Genomic DNA, 7,885 nt, shown 5'->3' on the forward strand with positions numbered 1-7,885 from the left:
GGCCTAGTAAAACCCAATTTAATACTTTAATTTGATATTTTTTAAACTTAGCTATTTTATAGGTACAAGTTAGTGAGGCAAAAGTTGTAGCATTTTGAGTAGTACTTTTAAATCACACAACACACCCACCTATACATACTTACACCTCTACATACACACACATATACACCTAACACTTAATTTATATCACAAAACAAAAATAAACTCAAACCCTAGCACACAACACACACAAAGTAGCCTCCTCTTCATTTCATTTCTCTCCCATTTCTCTAGCACAATCGGCCGCCCCATTTCCTTAGCTTTTCCCGCTGGCCGCCGCCCTCCTCCACCGCCGCCGTCGCCGAAGGTTCACCTTGGAAGGTTCAAGCTAGCTGCTGGACATTTTTCAGCTTTGTCCCATCTCATTTTCTTTAGGTTTTTGGCTAGAAAGGCAAGTATAAGCTCTTCTTTGACCCCAAGCAAGCTACTTAGTTTTTTTTTCTAGATTCTTGAGTAAATTTTGAAGTCTTCATGTCGTGCAAGCTAGGTTATAATTTTTTTAAAGATTTCAGCATGGGTTTATGTTAAAATTTCGAAATATGTCATGTATTAGATGCTAAATGAATCGTATGAGGAATGTGAATTGAGACTTGATGAGTTTTGAAGCATTTCAAAAATTTCCAGAATTTTCAGAGGTTATTTGTCCTAAAATTCGAAAATGGCTTGTAATGTTGGAGTTGTGTTTTGGTGAATGGAATGAACTACATTTGCCTTCTTGATGCCAAGATTTTTGTTGCATTTTGATGAGAGTTTTATTGGAACTTTTCGAATACTTGAACGTGGTGTTGAAGGGGCTGCCCTAGCTAGTGGTTTGTGGTCTCTTTGTGGTGTTTTGAATGTGTTTGGGGTAGTCCAAGTGTGGGCATGAAGGGCTGGTTGGTTAGGAGTTTGAGGCTTGAGGTTTGGTTGGTGATCAAGGGGAGTAAGGTTGAGTTGGCCTCGACTTTGGGTGATCTCGATCGCTGTCCTAGGTGGTTTAAGGGGTGAGGTTGGTTCTAAAGGTGATTTATGGTGTGTAGGAAGGCTTGGTCATAAGTAAATTCATTGACAAGGGTCTTATAAGAGGTGAAGTTGAGGTTTGACTTGAGCAGAATTTTAAAGCAAAGTGTTGAGCTATTGGAGTATTAGATTAAACTGAACGGTTTGGGAGACTATGGATGGGTAAGGGCTGGTCCTATGTTAAGTTTATGATGTTGTGGTCGTGTCGGTTTAAATTCGAAGCGAATCGGGTTAGTTTTGGTCAAGTTATGAATTTTTCAAGTTGAGGTGTCTAGTGCAGAATTTTGTTAAGTGTGAGGGCTGCCCAAAAATCTGTTTTGAACGGGTTGCTTGGGTGGATTTTGGAGGTCCTAACCTTGTCCTTGGGTTATTTAAAAAGTGCGTAGAGAGTGTCGGTTCAAGCGGGATTGAATTTGGTTAAGGTAAGATCAAGTTAAGGGCTTTTTGGATTGATCGCTCGGGTTAAGACACGTTGAGGAAAAATAGAGTCTAAGTTGGGTAACCAACTTAGGGGCAGCCACTTACCCACCTAACATCCTCATTTTGAGTTGCTTTTTCATTCCCTAAAGTTTCATTTTCGTGTGTGTGAGTTTTGCCTTCGAGTTGAGTAAAGTTTAAGCAAGTTGAAGCATTTCTTTTGCATCTCAAGTAAAGTTAAAGTTCCAAGTCAAGAAAGTAAAAAGTTTTGAATAAAGTGAATTGATTTGTGACACAAAGGGGTTTGGAGGAGTAGGGAGAAATCCTGATTTCCCTTGCCAATAGAGGGGTTTGGAGGAGTTGGGAGAAATCCTGATTTCCCTTGACAACAGAGGGGTTTGGAGGAGTTGGGAGAAATTCTGATTTCCCTTGCCAACAGAGGGGTTTGGAGGAGTTGGGAGAAATCTTGATTTTCCTTGCCAACAAAGGGATTTGGAGGAGTTGGGAGAAATCCTGATTTCCCTTACCAACAAAGGGGCAATGCGGCATTGGGAGTATTCTCGATGTCCTTGCCGGCATAGTGCACTGCAGCCATGATCGGTCAAATTATTAAAGGAAACATCACAATCAATGATCTAAGTTCTCAAAAAAGAAAGTAAAGTTCAAGGAAAGTTTATGAAAGTCTCATGTTCAGTTTCAAGTTCAGTTTCAAGTTAAGTTAAGAGAGATCAAAAGTTTTATAGCGTGAGTTGGCGTGATTTCATTGTTTACAGGTTGTCTCATTCTCTTGTATCATGCATATTTTTAGTTTAAGTTGCAAAGTATTAAATGTACAGTACTTTAAATATTGCCACAGGTATTTTTAACCCTTGTTATTACAAAGTTTATACTTGTTGAGTCATTAGACTCACTATGCTTGCTTGGTGCAGGTTAGATTATCGTTGAGATCGAGGGTCAGGACCATCGAGTGGACTGTGATGCAGGCACGACACATCCCTCCGACCTATGCTAGACTTCCGCAAAAGTTTACTTTAATGCTTTAAAGTCTTTCATTTTTGTTGATTGGATAAATGTAAGATTAAGGATTTACAGAATTGTTTGTGGGAATGTAAATTCAGAATGTTGAACTTTTGGATGTTGTATTTTCGGAAGATTATCATTATCGTGTTTGCCTTCCTTTTTAGCGCTATTCTATTTTTTGAATTGCTGATTGAGACAGTTTGGTTGTAAGTATTTTCAAATAGGTCATGGCAATATTTTTAAAAATCCGTATTTTTCTTTATTATTTAATTAAGTATAGGTTAGGGTCGTGTCAGTTGGTATCAAAGCATGGTTCTGGTTTGGGTTGTGCATACTGCCGGTTGCAAGAAACTCGAGAAGTCTCGCCTCAAAGTTTGTAAGTTTTAATTAATTTTATATGTTAACCGTATTTGAGTTATTACTTTAAATGTTTTGATGTCATCCTTTTTAAAATAATTTCGAAACTAGATGTTTAATTTATTTAAGTGTATAGCTCAGTGTTTATTTTTTTTAAATTTTTTTTTTTATAGTTTAAAGTGTACTATTTGACTGTTTATTTTTATAGCATGCAGTTTCAAGTTAAACGGAGTTGGTGTACCAATATTCCTACCAGTTTTAAGCAGTGCGTAGAAGTTACTTGAGTTATTAGGTAGTGTTAAAATTTTTTGATGAGGTTGTAGGAGTTTGTTGAAAAATATTAAACTTGTGCGTTAGGAGATATTGATTGTGTATTGCTATTGTAAGTTATGTTCTTATATTGGATTTTTGTCGGATACAACTAAGTGCATAGTTTGTTTAGAAATTGATAAGACGTATGTTTTGGTCTGTTAAGTTAATGAATCGAAGTCGTGCAAAGACTTGGGATACATACTTTGTTTTATATTATTTTGGATAGTTTGAGTTTTTCTTTTGTTATATGGGCAAATATGATTTTGAAAAATAGTTAGTCGGTTACTATGAGTCTTTTGATTATATGAACTATTATTCCGATCATTATTTCATGTTTCCTCTATTGTGCTCATATCAATTGCGACATATACTTTTGAGTATCTGAAATTTCTTTGCACATCCTTGGTTCGTTTATAGAATCATATGACATCAGTATACTACTACTTTGACCTTGGTTAAACTTCTTAATAAAAAACTTGTTTATATTTCACACTTCTTGAAATTTTCCTTTAGTTCTAGAGCCACATGTTGATGTGAGTGGGACTCACCTTGTTTTTCTTCTTGGTGACCTACTTATGTTGTGGTTGATATATGAATATGTCTTAGGACCGTTGTTCTCCTGATTATTGACTTATGTGGACTTCTCTCGACTGAAGTCAAACTGATTGCCTTGATTGGGCTTTGATTATTTGAGCATGATGCCATTACACATGGGTGAGTGATCATCAGATATGTTATCTTGTTGGCACATTTTCGTTATTTTGGAGCATCCCTTATTATTCACTCATTCCTAGAATTGAATTATGAGTCAGTTGCTTTCACTTATCTAAATTTTATTTCCAACTCGCTTGTATGTAATGTTTGCACTATTTCATTTTGTATTTAGCAGGATTACTTGTATGTTTATTTCTTTCCATCACTAGTAGAAAAATCGCGTAAGACTTCGGTTAATAACCGAAGTCGTAGGAACTTAATTATCGAAGTAGTGTCACGTGAAGTAATAGGGTACTTTTTTACTTCGCTGAATCGCCGAAGTCTTATACCTTAAATTACCGAAGTCTTTGGTCATTTTTTGGAGGCAGAATTGGACAGGTGCCGAAGCAAAAACATATATTTTACTTCGCTCATTTCATCAGTTACGAAGTCAAACATATGCTTATACTTCGGTAATTAATGAATTTAATGAAGTAACAACTATGATTATACTTCGGTTCGTATACGAAGTGAAAGATTGTGTTTTACTTCCTTAATTTCTTTTATCATCGAAGTAAAATGTAATCTTCTACTTCGCTTATTAATGAAATTACTGAAGCCATAGATTAGCTTTTACTTCATCAATTTCATTAACAGACGAAGTAATATAATATCTTTTACTTCATATACGAAGCCATAGAATAGCTTTTTCTTCATCAATTTATTATTTTGCTTCGTCGATTAATGAAATTGTCGTTCCACTACATTAAAATTTAGAAACAATAATTACACAATATAAATATATTTTTGAAATTTAAAATAGGCTAATAAGATTCATAAAGTATTCATCTCAAAACAACGAACATCCATGAATTCACAAGTATATCCACCAAAATAACCCAAAAATATGCATGTATCCACAAGTATTTCCACAAAAATAAAAGTGCATCTATAAAAAATAATCAAATTCTAACTATATAAACACTAGGGAAAAAAAACTATACATTAATCCATCATTCAACATAGGATCTATCATATTTGCAGTTGTTCCCCCACGCCAATGCCTCCAAACCTGAATTAATCCATAGACATATATCCTATATCAGTAATAGTACTTGCAACAAACTTAGAATGCAAAGATTTGAGATATTTATATAATTTGAATTTAGGTGCTAAAACAAACAATATCAGGAGTAAGTTTCTGGATTTTACTCACCGAACTTAGCAGGTCTTCTAGTTTCTACCCATTCCTAAAAGAGTTATTCTTTTGTCCGGTCAAAATTTCAAAGATCAGAACTCCGAAGCTGAACACATCCGATTTAATGGAAAACTAGCCATGCATTGCCTATTCCGGCGTCATATATCCATTGAAGTCATATTCACTGAAATTAAAAAAAAAACAAAAATCATGGAATCAGTATTAAATCAATTCACAAATGCTGCCTCAAAAAGCATTTGGGTGGAGATATATTCACTTGGCATTGTCATCAAATTTGGCTTCAGGGCTGGTAGAATCCATACCAACTGATTGTCATCCATAATCTATGATTATAAACTTAGGAGGAGTTCAACCATTCACCAGACTACTTGTGTGGGGACCCGGGTTGCTAATCTTATCTTAGGGCAATTTATTATAATTTACAATTAATCAAGTACTTAAAAGAATTAAAGAACCAAGAGCTTAACAAAATTTTTTATTTTTTTTTAAAGGCTACAATACCTCGCTCGATCGGGTAAACTTGCCCGATCGAGCGAGCTCAAATTAACAACTCTTGGTCCAAAATAGTCTTGGCCTCGCTCGATCGGTGAATTTCTACCGATCGAGCGGGCAACAAAACTCGATTTCTCTGCCTTGCAAAATAAGGGCCTCGCTCGATCGGTGAACTTCAGCCGATCGAGCGGGCTCCAAACTCAGAAAATTCTGCTGCAACATTTTGCTGTTAATGAGGAAACATAAAACCATAATCTCTTGTACAAGCTACCAAATAAGATACATGCTATCTAACAACATCTTATAAGCTCCCATACACAAGATACACCAACTATCATGTATTCAACCACAATATACAATGTTCTTGTATCATTTCTAGCATGGTTCATCAACTCAAAGTACATGTTGTGCTGCTAAAACCCGTGTCCTCACATGCTAAGACTCTATCTCGAGCTATCCCTGTCTTTTCTCACCAGCTCCTGCCCCACCTATTGCCATGCACACATACAAAACAAAGCAATAGCCGGATACCTCCGGTGAGAATAAAATGCCAGTATAAACAACATAAAGCACGAGATAATAAACGTGAATGCAATGCATATGGCAAAAGAGGCTATCAAGCTGATATCAATAGGATATAAGTTCTTTGGGATCCCGAGGAAATAAAATCTTTAACGAACACCAACTCACCCAATCGAGGTGAAGTTAAATACTTTATTTCCTCTGACTTTGGTGCAACTATAGTGAGTCTTCTGGCTCTGGAAGTAAGTCTACAATCCGTGCCAATCAACTACAGCCCTCCAAACGTCATATGCACTCTAGGCTTTTCAACCCTCTGTGCTTTTTAGGCTGGAGTTCAAGATGAATGCAACATGTTCTGTATGCATTAACTGCTATAAAACATATTGAACAACTAATCACATAAGCATGTAAAGGAATCAAAGCATCTAATCACATAAAATACATAATCAACCAAGTATGTGATTAACAAGGGAATACTCGAAACGATAGCTATTTCGAGTGTTCTATCCCATCTGGATTCGCTGTCATTTATACCTTTCGATGTCGAGTCTGAAAGTACTTCAAATCTGAAAATACAATCAACAACAACATGTCAAAATCTTCTCAGCTTCTCAACTTCATTTCACATACAATGCTAGCAAACCTTGCTTCAACTCCTTCTCGGTTCGAATCGGGATTCTCGAGTCGTCAATCTTCGAATGAAAGCTGAGAAATAACATATCGAATAACTAACAAGATCAGATGCAACTCAAACCATGCTCCTTTTAATCACTAATATCAAAGTCTTGACATTTTGCAAATCGACGGCGTAACAGCTACAAATCGGCAATCCAAACAATATCCAAAACAATCCAACAATCAAGATCACTTATAATCTCATATCAATATCATCAAAAGAATCATAATCAGATAGGTAGGGTTCGAATTTTGCTTCATAAAAACATAAGAAATTCAAACGATAGTCTTTTTTCAAACCGTCTGCGAATTCACAATCGGTGCAGCTGAGATACGCATATATCTTAAAATCATAAAATTCCATCTTCAACATCAAAATAAAATATGAGAAAATTGAATGAAACTTGTACCAAAACGAAGGTCTCGGAGCGGTGATCGCAGATATATATTTATCTGGAATTTCTGACAATCGGAGCGCGAGTTATCGAAGCTTTTTCAGAGCAAAAATGGAGTGGGGTTTGGTTCAGCCGTGTTCTGACCTTTTCTTCCTTTCTTTTCTGATAACACACGTTGGAATCAGATATATTAAAGGTAAGTTGAGATATATATTAGCCAAATTGCAGTTTAGTCCCTGAACTTTTGGATATTTGCAATTCAGTCCCCGGAAAAGCGATTTAATTCAATTTCAATCCTTTTCAATTTAAGAATATTAGAATTTAATTCTAAACTCTAAATATTCACAAATTAAATATTCTCGGATTAAAATTAAATAATCTCAGGCCTTACATTTCTCCCCCACTAAGACATGAGTTTGTCCTCGAAATCATAAGCAAGCTGTATAGACAATCTGTATACACATAAGATAAGGAAATAACATAAATCAGAATAACAACTCACATCAATGAAAAAACTCTGGAAATCTCTGTCTCATATCTGACTCTGTCTATGTCTCCCAAGTCGTTTCTTCAGTGCCATGTCAACTTCACTGAACTTTGACTAGCTGAATTGTCTTGTTTCTGAGCTGTTTGTCTTTGCGATCAAGAATCTGAATTGGCTGCTCAAAATAACTGAGAGTCTCATAAAGTTCAGCTTCATCAGGCTGAATAATATGGGAAGGATCAGGCTGATACTTCCGCAGCA

At 35.9% G+C, this 7,885-nt stretch overlaps 1 long non-coding RNA gene across 1 annotated transcript; it reads left to right on the top strand.

Moving 5' to 3' along the window:
* Positions 1 to 226: 226 nt before the first annotated feature.
* LOC140875581 (uncharacterized) lies at positions 227 to 3,315 on the top strand. The gene is made up of 3 exons (XR_012148511.1): positions 227 to 430; positions 2,385 to 2,851; positions 3,041 to 3,315. It is a non-coding gene; the product is annotated as an uncharacterized lncRNA (long non-coding RNA).
* Positions 3,316 to 7,885: the final 4,570 nt, after the last annotated feature.

Source organism: Henckelia pumila, chromosome 1 (genome assembly GCF_033568475.1).
Source record: "Henckelia pumila isolate YLH828 chromosome 1, ASM3356847v2, whole genome shotgun sequence".
Classification (NCBI taxonomy): domain Eukaryota; kingdom Viridiplantae; phylum Streptophyta; class Magnoliopsida; order Lamiales; family Gesneriaceae; genus Henckelia; species Henckelia pumila.